Below are 11,358 nucleotides of genomic sequence, written 5' to 3' on the forward strand. Positions count from 1 at the left end.
GCTCCTTCCGTTTGGTGCACAGCTCAGGTCTGTGTAATAGCACTTTAACAACCTGCTGCTGGAAGACGAGTGTTTCTGGGACACATTTCACCAGTTCTGGGCCAGCTGGAGAAGGAAGAGGGGGAGCTTCCCCTCCCTGAGGCTATGGTGGGACGTGGGCAAGGGTCATGTCCACATTTTCTGTTGGCACTTTACGAAGGGGTCGACAGAGGCGGAAATCCAGGTTTGAGGAGTTGGAGAAGGAGGTGTTCAATCTGGAGTCATGTCCCGGTCAGCCCGATGTGGACCTGGCCCTGCAGAGGGTGTATGAAGAAAAGAAGACCGCACACCGAGACCTCCAGCTCATCAGGTCCGGGAGCGCGTTCGTGATGTCACGGATCCAGCTCCTCCAGGACCTGGACCCCCCTTCGGCTCCCCCTTCTTCTACTCGCTGGAAAAAAGGTGTGGCACCCGTCAGCAGCTCCTTGTGCTGCTGGCCAATGACAGGTCCCTCGTCACGGATGCAGAGGATATCAGGGCCCAAATTCATTCCTACTGCAAGGCTCTGGATCAGTCCAGCGAGGATGCTCGCAGAGCTCTGTGGGAGGACCCGCCGCAGCTCAGCCTGGAAGGCTCAACGATGTCATCACCTTAGAGGAGCTGACCGCGCCCTTGACTGGCTCTTGAGGGGCAAGTCCCCGGGGCTGGACGGGCTGACTGTGGAGTTCTTCAGGGCATTCTGGGACATCCTGAGGAGTGACTACTGGAGAGCTGCCCCTTTCTTGGCACTGTGCGGTCATCCTCCTGCTGCCAAAGAAGGGGAACCTTCATTTTTTAAAGAACTGGCATTCAGTCTCCCTCCCCAGCATGGACTACAAAATTTTTGCCAAGGTGTTAGCTTTTTGCCTGGCTTCCATGCTGGCCCACATGATTCACCCAGATCAGTCCTACAAGGTCCTGAGCCAGAGGATACAGGACAACATCCATCTGGTCGGGAACTAATCCATTTCTGTCAACGGGCTGGTCTGCAGAGGGCCTTCCAGTCTCTTAATCAGGAGAAGACGTTCTCGAGTATCTGCTCGGGACTCTGTGGGCATTTGGGCTCAGGGCGCAGTTCGTCCCCAGATCTGAATTTTGTATACCGCCACAGAGTGTCTGGTTAAAGATAACGGGTCTCTGACGGCGCCCCTTCACTTTTGGAGAGGAGTACGTCAAGGCTGCCCCCTGTCTGGCCAGCTGTACTCTCTGTGCGTTGAAACTTTCCTGCGCCTCTTTCGGAGGAGGTTGTCAGGGTTGGTTCTGTGTGGTGCGGGCATGGGAGTGATCCTCTCGGCTTACGCTGATGATGTGCTCCTCACTTTCACCAACCCGGCTGACCTGGGGAAGATGCGCAAGTGCTAGGCTGCGTACTCGGCTGTGTCTTCCACCAGGATCAACTGGGCCAAATGTTTCAGACTACTGGTTGGTCCATGGCGGGTGGACTCTCTGCTGGAGGCATTACGGGGGTCAGTTGGAGTATCACCCATCTTCTCTAAGTGGGTGTCTACCTCAGCCCGGCTGAGGAATCCTGGCTGGCGAACGGGCAGGAGATAGAGGTGAAGGTCTCTGCTCTCCTGGACAGAACTGCTCCGAGTGCTATCTTACAGGAGTCGAGTGCTAGTCATAAACAGCTGGTAGCTGCCATGCTGTGGTACCGGCTGGGCCCTTTGGTCCCTTCTCCTGGCTTTGTCGCTGACATCCAGAGAACGTTGGTTCACTTCTTCTGGGACAAAAAGACACACTGGGTCACGGCACAGGTCCTGAGTCTCCCTATTGAGGAGGGCGGTCAGTCTCTGGTGTGCGAACGCAGCCAAGTGGCAACTTTCCACCTTCAGGCCTTGTAGCGATACCTTTACGTTGAGCCTCCTCCTCAGTGGTGCACCCTGGCAACGTATTTTTTCCTCCAAGTGCGAACCTCAACTATGACACGTAGCTCCTGTCTATCAACCGTGACAGTCGGGAGATCACTCTCAGGACATTGCCTGTCTTTTGCCAGGACCTGATCAGTGTCTGGCACATGGTCAAATTGTGTTGTGCCTACTCTCCAGCAGGAGCAGCAGCTGTCGTCAGGGAGCCTTTGCTCAGGAATCCACAACTCCGTACTTGTGGGTTCGAGTGGCTGTCAGAGGGGTGGGCTGCAGCAGCAAGGGTGACCAGGGTTGGGGACTTGCTGGGTGGCAGGGGCCTGGGCTGGATGCTGCCACAGGATATAATGAGCAGGGCAGCGGTAGATGTCCGGTTTGTGGCCACTGCCATTCGGAACTTTAAGACGGCGGTGCTCAGATCCAACATAGTGCACCAGTTGGAGAATGCGCAGGTGTGCAGTGGAATCCTGTTTGCACTTACCTCTGCCGGGACGGAATTTCACATTGGCCCAAAGTCCCATACTTCCCGCGGGAGCCTGTGCCCCACAATCTGAGCTGCCTCCGGAATTTTAGTAATGTCCCCTTCGGTGACGTATCACGGCGGGCTCTGTATTGACTGCTGCTGCACACCATCCACCTCTTTTCCCTCATCCACCACCTGGACACGCCATGGTGTGCCCATTTACCACTGGGCGGTGGGGATTCCCAGTGGATTGCTCTCTACATGGGAGTCCTCCCCCTTTCACTTGGGGATCTGGGGTGGAGGGTGCTATATGCAGCAGTCCCTTGCAACCGCAGATTGCGGTGGTTCACAGATTCCCAGCCCAACTGCTTGTTCTGTGGTGTTGTGAATTCTGTGGACCATGTATGTATACGGTGTGAGTGTTTTGCACTCCCTTTTTAGTTTTCCAGAGGACCTTCTCCTCTGCCTTTGGCTGCACTTCAGCTCCTGATCCTTGGGCACCCGGTGTGGAAAGGGGTGGATAGGTCAGGGGACCTCCTCGTGGGACTGCTCCTGGGCCTGGCCAAACTGGCCATTAATAGGTCCGGGCAGTGGGCCGTGGAGGGGGTCATTATGGCCAATTGCCTGCCCCTCTTCTGTGGCTACGTACAAGCCCAGGTGTTGCTGGAGAAGGAACACCCTCAAGCTGTTCAGGGAGAGGTGGCCACCGCAGGGAGTGGAGTGTTTTACTTCCCCCTCCAACTCTATTTTGAGTTAATCACTGCCCTCCTCTTTGCTTTTTTTGATCACGTAGCATTACCCTTTGAGGAGGACATTGCTTGTCAGTAGCCATTCGGTTTCCTTTCTTCCTGGTGGTGGAATACAAATAAAGGTTTTAAAAAATATATATGACCAGGAGATTCCGAGTCTCCTCAGTTTTGGGGACTAACTCTGGGCTGGCTGGGTCACAGTCAATAAGTTACAGCTGCTGCTGATTTCTGTTTTTTTCGGGGCCGGGGTGGGGGGGGGGGGAGGGTGGTGAGCAGAAACCCGATTCCTGAACTGGCTGAATTATTTAGCCAGTTTGTTAACTGGTATTCCTTTTTTATTGAGGACTGATTTTTATTTTATTAAACAGTACAAAATACAGTTGATAATAAACAAAAGCAGCAGTTCACAAAAACCCACGATATACAGGGGAAAGGGCAGCAAAGGCATGCCCCAAACCCCACTATTCAACCAGTTTTCAGGGAGATGAGGACAAACCTCAAATCTCACTTCCATTCATCAAAGATAACAGTAACAAACACAGGCGAAACTGTGCATAGAGCACAGACCCAATATAGCTATAAAAGATACCTGACACCCGCCCGCACAACATACTGATCAGATCGTCCTTGGCTAGCCTTCCTGCAGGATAGTCATCGAGAGGACTGCTTTTTAAACTGCCTGATCTACACAATCAATGTGTTTCAGATGTAACTCAGTTCTCATTAGGGGATGGTTGTTTCACTGGCTGGTTACAGCCTGCGTGTTACTCTTTTCTCCTTTGAGAAAAAGACAATGTTGATTTTTGTGGCAGGGCCTAGCCCTTGCATTCTAGTTTGCTTTGTTCTGTATGTGTGTTCATGTTTTTGGTGTTTGGACTGAGCCCTTGTGAGAAAAGACATCTTACCAGATGAGCTGTCCCTGGGACTAGGCCTCTGTAAAGACTGGACATCTATCTGTGTGTGTGCTCGGAGGTGAGCACTTATTCCATCCTGGAGCTTAGGAGTAGACCCTGCCTTTGGGAGTGGACCAAACCCCTGTGAGTTAACTGCACCTTCACAATGTACTGTGTTCCTGTGAGTGGGCTTGGTTCTCTATGGGTGGGCCAGGACTCTATGAAGACTAAACCACTGTGTGCTATGGGGTATGCATTTGCTGCATTCAGAAGGGGACTCTGCCCTTGGTTGTGGACTCTGTTTTTAGCAATAGACTTTGCAGTTTGGAGTGGACCCTACATTTTGAAGAGAACTGTTTATGGTAATGGTCTCTGTGTACCAGAATTAACTCTACTTGTTGCTTGTTGGGTTTATCACCTGCACTGTCTTGTGTTCCTGGGTCTAGCAGCCCTCTTTGTGAGCCAGAAGGCTCATAGGTTGTCCTGAAAGTTGTTACCCCGAGAGCCGGAGGGTGGGTAGGCCGTACTATGAACCTGAAGATGGGTAGACTGCTCCAATGCCAGTCTCTCCAAGAACCAGAAGGTGGCTAGGCTGTTCTGAGCGCTGCCATCCTGAGAAGGGGTAATTGGGACAGGCTGTCCTTGAGGTGGTCGGAAGGTATGTCAGAGCGGCTGAGAGCCAGAAGGTGCATAGGGTCAGGCTGAGATTCAGAAGGCTTGTGGGCTGCCCTGCACATCTTCTTCCCAGGGAAGGGGATGGGCTGTCCTAGAGATGGCCGGAAGGTGTTAAGGGCGGTTAGGGAAGCCGGAAGGTGGGTAGGCCGTCCTGACTGCTGTCGTCCTGTGGTGGTTGGAAACAGAATGTGCAATCCTAGAAGTGGTCATAAGGTGTCAGGATGCACTGAGAACCAGAAGGAGCATGGGGTGGACCGAGAGCCAGAAGGGGCATTGTCGCTGGCTGCCTTAGTGGCTGGAAGGTGGGAAGGACAGGTGGATTGCTGGAGTGGTCTGTATTTTATGTAATTTTTAATGTAATTGGATTGTCTTGTATGTAGATGTTACTGTTTTGTGGTGATTCAAAGTGGGATTTGAGGTTTGTCTTCATATCCCTGAAAACGGGTTTGGGGCCTGGCTTTGCCACTCCTCTCCCTTGTAAAATTGCTATTTCTCTGTATACAGCTGTTAATGTTAATTGTTTTGTAAACTGTGTATTGTTTAGTAAAAGAAAACAGGAGATGTAGAATCTCCTAAATTTAGGGAACTGAAAGACTATCTCCAGGAGAGGGAGGGACAGGTGGTTTGCTGGGTTGCCGGAAGTGTCTGTGTTCTATGCACTGTTTTATTGTTTGTTTGATTGGATTATCTTGTATGAGTTTGTGTTACTGTTTCCTATTTGATGACTTAAAGTGGGATTTGAGGTTCGCCCTTATTTCCCTGTTAACTGACTCCATGGTGGAGTTTGGGGATTGACCTTGCTACCCCTTCCCCTGAAAATAGTGGTCTTTAGTCAACCTCTGATTATTGTTTATTGTGAACCGTTTGTTTGTATTTTCTCATGTTTCATAAAATAAAGTGAAAATATGACCAGGAGATTTAGAATCTCCTCTGTTCAGGTGACCAACTCTTGATCTGGCTTGCTACAGCCAATGGCATTGTGAATTATTTGTTTTTTTAAAACAATATACATAACCAGGAGGTTTAGAATTTCCTCAGTTCAGGTGATTGACTCTGAATTGCTTGGCTGTAGCCAGCATACTGTGCACAAGTAAATAAACTTGGGATGCCATCCTCTGCGCAGTTATTTGTGGCAGTGGGAGAAAACAGGGCATGCCTAAAGAATATTCATTGCAATATTAATCTTGGAGTTGTGATAAGCATTTCTGGTATCATGCTTTTATTTGGGTAGCTTGATTCGTTTGACCCTGCAGTCAAAGATTGGGTCCAATATGTGGAAAGAACACAGTATTTTTTTGGGCAAATGACATTGGGGCAGATGAAAAGCAATGAGTAATCCTTCTGACTGCTTGTGGACCTGCAGCATTTTTGGTTATAAGGGACTTAATTTTCCCAGTGGGACCAGATGCTTAAAACTTTCTCAGAGTTGACAAAGTTTCATAAGGAATATTGTGACCCCAAACCTCCTCTAATTGAGATGCTTTCAGTTTCATTGGCTGTTGGAAAACTGGGGGAATTTGTATTTGGATTTTTGAGGCTGAGACTGGCAGAGGCATGCGATTCTGGATTAACCTTGAATAAGATGCTGAGAGATCATTTAGTATCTGGGGTTAATGATGTAACTATGTTGAAGTGCCTACAAGCTGAAGTCCAACTGGACTTAAAACAGGCACAATAACTGACATTGTCATTACAAAATATGGCAAGTGGAGCATAGGAGTTTGAGGGCATCTCAATGGAAATGGCTTCCCCCACCTGTCTGACAGAGCTTGATGAACATCACTTGAGTGTAGGCAATCGCAGAGACTCTATCCTGAGCAAAAGGACTTTAGACCAGCCCACAGTAGAACACAATGACAAAGCTGAGCCTCAGCCAAGTGGTTAAAACATTCTTCAGGATCTGGGCTGGCAAGTAGTTGCTGCTGGTATGTGAACCCAAGTTAGCGAAGGAGTCCTAGAAGGCTTGACTTGAGTAAGAAGTAGGTGGGTACCCAGGAGAGTGCATGCCCTGCGAGGTTCCCCCTACAAGTGGGTTGGAACAATTAAATTGAGATGGGGGTGTTGTATTGTCTCAGTTTTGGTGCACTCCAAAGTCATGCAATCATCTGCACCTTCCTCAGCAGCCCTTCCTCTCATTCCGAGAGGCACCGTGGATGCCTCTGGAGTGTCCATGGTTGAACCTCTCTCTACCCCCGTTCCTATTGTCATCAGTCCATCAGCAGTCCCTGACACTGTTATAATCTCCCTTTCCTGTCCGGTTGCTCTTCTCAGCTGCTAGACTCTCTGCAAGCTGAACCTCTCCATTCACTGCTTTCCATAGGGCCTCACCTTGGAATTCTCTGACTCCAGTTACCCCACTTTTACAGGCCACCATGACCACTCTTCCACCACTGTCTCTCCTACTCCTTCCCTTTATGCATGGACCTTCCTGGGAAACCCTTACCATTTGTCTTACCTCTTTCCTCCCGCATTTGTTATATGACCCCCTTGCCCCCTCTCCCACCACCACCTTCCTTCACTGGATCGTTCAGACAGGCCGCTTTCTATGCAAGCTTCACTGCACTGCCACTTACCTTACCAACTCTGATCCATCTTATTCTGCTATTGCAGACCCCTATTTCAATTTGCCTTCTACACTGACATTGCCTGGATTTTATTACATTGGGAATGAAGGATTAGCTGCTGAAGTTCAAACTCAATGCCGAATAATGATCACTTTTCTGAAATAACCCCACTTCATTTCCTCATGTTCAATCGTTGTTAAAGCCTTGTGACAAAGGGTTTGGGGTCCATGGTACACAGATTCCGCAGTCTGCCAAAAGAATTTAAACTCCTGGACCCTGTGGATCCTGACTCCTTGCAGATTGCCTGCTTAGGGCAGGACAAGTTTTGTGTACACTGTTTTCCCTCATCCGAAGATATGACCTTTACCTTACAGATACTGTCCCCCTCCCCTTCCTATGATAGCCCCTTATTGCTCAATAATGTGCCATCATCATTATGGGCACGGCACTCCAATGGTGCAGGCCTAGTCCTTTTGGCTTCGCCTCATATGGTCACTTTGAAACATGGGGCCGTCCTAACATCTATTAGACAGTACAATTTGTCACCAGTTGCCACAGAAGGTATAAAACCAGTTATTGATTCCCTCCTACAGTAAGGCATGGTGCCTACAACTAGCCCCTGCAAAACTCCTATCCTCCTTATTCCTATGTCAAGAAAACCAGGATGGTGGAGAATTGTGCAGGACATGAAGGCAGTCAATGCCATTGTTGTCCCCTGCTCCCCAGTGGAGCCTGACACCAGTGCCATCCTTACTAGCCTCCCTACTACTGCCACTTGTTTTTCTGTCATTGACCTCTGCTCGGCCTGTTTCTTCATTAAATTATCACCAGACAGCCAATACTTTTTCACTTTTACTTACGGTGGTCACCAATATACATGGACACTGCTTGCCCAGGAGTACACGGAGAGCCCCACTGTATATGCCTCTGCGGTCCACCTGTCATATAAAAGCACCTTGGTTCAGTATGCCGATGATTTAATAGTGGCCTCCAATTCACTTGATGCCTGCATGTATGACACTGTTGCATTGCTCCACTGTCTGGCTCAGGATGGGCTTAAGGTCTTTGGAAAAGATGCAACTCTGCCAAATGACAGTACAATATTTGGGCTATGAACTTTCACACGGTCTCAGAGAACTGTCTCAAGATCGCATCGCAGACATCGTTAACCTCTCTCCTCTCACTACACGAACTGAGTTTTTGTCCTTTTATGGCATGGTGAATTACTGCAGGCACTGGATACCAGATTATTGACTTATTGATTGTGCCTCTCTGCCAGGCATCCTCACCGAACCAGCCAACCCAGGTGAACTGGGCACCTGAGATGGCACAGGCCTTTCAGGAACTTAAACAGTACTTAACTTCAGCACCTACTCTGGGCATCCCTAACCACGCGCAGACTTTTCAGGCTGTATGCTAACGAAAAGGAGGGAATTCCATCTGGCATTCTAACACAAATGCATGGGGATTTCTGGTGCCCCGGAGTCTTTTATTCTATATAGTACCCACCTGTTGTAAAGGGCCTGTTTTTGAGCGGTGGCAGCTGTCACTGTAATGGTAGAAAAGCCTACTCATATGGTACTCAATTACCCTTGTACAATTTTCATTCCTCATTTCGTCTCTCTGCTGCTTAATTCAGCAGTAACTCAGCATTTTATGACATCAAGGAAAACTGGCTATGAGGTTGTCCTACTTTCTTGCATCAGCCTTATGCTTCAGCATGCCCCCGTTTTAAATCTTGCCACCCTTCTCCCTATTATACAAGATTCCCCGGCAGAGGACTATGGTTGTCACCCCAAACCCAAATCTCTTTGAAACTCCGTTAGATAACCCAGATATGATCCTTTTCACAGCTGGCTCCTCTTTTTCACCCTCAGATCACCAAATGCTAGCTGGCTATGCAATGTGCACACCTTTTGAAACACTTGAATCCGCTGCACGGCCAGAAAGAACTTCTGGACAGGCAACCAAACTGTTTGCCCTTAGCAGGGCCTGTATCCATGCTGACTAAATGTCTGTTAACTTTTACACTGACTCCAGATATGCCTTTGGAGTTGTACATGATTTTGGAACACTGTGGAAACATAGAGGATTTATTACCTCTTCTGGGAGGCCCTGGCAGCATGCCCTGATCATCAACAATCTTTTACAGGGTATTCTGTAGCTGTGATAAAGTGCTCTGCCCATACCAACGCTGACAAGCCAGTCGCCCAAGGAAATGTTTATGCTGACCAAACTGCTAGACACCAGCATTAGCTCCCATTGTATGGGTTCTACAAACTCCAAAGGCAGGGGAAACAAGTAGGCTTCACATCTAATAGAGTGAATACAAGCCGCACAGCAACACATTCCACAAGCCGAAAAAGACAGCTGGACACGCATAGGAGCTAAGGAATACCCTTTGGGGCTATTGGGGCACCCTGATGGAAGGTTCATTTGCCGTAAAACCTACTTGCATGTTCTTGCACTGGCTGCCAATGGGGTAGGACATGCAGGAAAAGGAGGAATGATACATGCAGTACAACAAACGTGGTACGCACCAGGCTTTGCAGAAGCACAAGTGCTAGTATCAAAATCACCGAGTGGCATGGTGGCTCCGTGGTGAGCACTGTTGCCTCATAGCACTGCATATCCGAGTTCGATTCCAGCCTCGGGTGACTGTGTGGAGTTTGCACATTCTCCCTGTGTCTGCGTGAATTTCCCCCGAGTGCTCCGGTTTCCTCCCACAATCCAAAGATGTGCAGGTCAGGTGAATTGGCCATGATAAATTGCCCATAATGTTCGGAGCATTAGTCAGGGGTAAATATAGGGTAGGGGAATGGGTCTGGATGGGTTACTCTTCGGAGGATCAGTGTGGACTTGTTGGGCCAAATGGCCTGTTTCCATGCTGTAGGGAATCTAATTTGTCTACAAAATAATAATGCTAAGCCTTTAGCCAAGTATGTTCAGCTGCCAGTCCCAGCTGGACCCTTTAATAATTTACAGATTGATTTCGTACACATGCCAGCTAAACAGGGTTTTAAGTACACATTGGTAATTGTCGACATGTTTTCTAAATGGGTAGAGGCCTTCCCCACAATGAAAGATGATGCTCAAACAGTGGTCAAATGCCTCATGAAGGATGTGATTCCTAGGTTTAGAATTCTGGGGAGCATTAACAGTGACAGAGGCACTCACTTTAACACAGCAGTCACAGAAAACGTTACTAACGCATGACGCATCACGTGGAAATATCATATTCCGTATCAGCCCCAGTCCTCAGGTGTGGTGGAATGGATGAATGGTGCCCTTAAACCACCCTGACAAATATCACACAGGACACGGGCCTGCCTTAACCAGAAGCCCTACCCTTAGCCCTGTATACCATAAGAAACCAGACCAACAGAACCACAGGACCTACCCCATTTGAGGTCCTGATGGGGGACCCATGCCCATGAGGGTAAGACCTTCTACATTTCCTGTGGATACTGCATTACTCTTGACACAGAAAGCTCTTCTGGATTAGGTCAAAGCACTCTGCAAGATGATTAGCTGTAACCATGATTGGGTAAAGGAGGCCATTCCTGCACCTAATGATGACCCAATGCATCCTTTCCAACCTGGAGACTATATATTCACTTTCCCCGAGGTGGAAAGGCCCATAACTCATCGTCCTGGTCACTCAGATGGCTTTCAAGGTCAAGGGAAGACCTGAGTGGATGCAGAAAAGCTGCTGCAAGAGAGTGCCATCCCCGGAGGGACACGAGTAGAAAATGCTGAAGGCATCAGCTCACCTGCCAGATGCATTATGAGGAGACTGGTTGCCATTTCAGTCTCTGTGCTCCTCATTGCCTTGTTCATAATGACTGGGCATGAGAAGAACAGGGAAGATGGGATGACGAACCCTATCACAAGAAAGTTGCATGTCAACACTTTTCTTTACGCACAAAAGTTTAACCACTCTAGATGCTGGGTACGCGTCCATATCCCTGAACACTCTAAGGGAGGATTCCCCTGGAGACCCATTGCATTTAATGAATATGAAACAGCTGAATGTTGTTTGGAACAAAACCAGTCCTCCAATTTGTCCATCTCGGGGGGATGTAGTTTTGATTGGGAATCTCATGACTCTTTTATGTGAGGCCCTGATGG

This window comes from Chiloscyllium plagiosum, unplaced genomic scaffold (assembly GCF_037043375.1).
Source record: "Chiloscyllium plagiosum isolate Xiang-an unplaced genomic scaffold, Cpla_swu_hap1 HiC_scaffold_6, whole genome shotgun sequence".
Lineage (NCBI taxonomy): Eukaryota > Metazoa > Chordata > Chondrichthyes > Orectolobiformes > Hemiscylliidae > Chiloscyllium > Chiloscyllium plagiosum.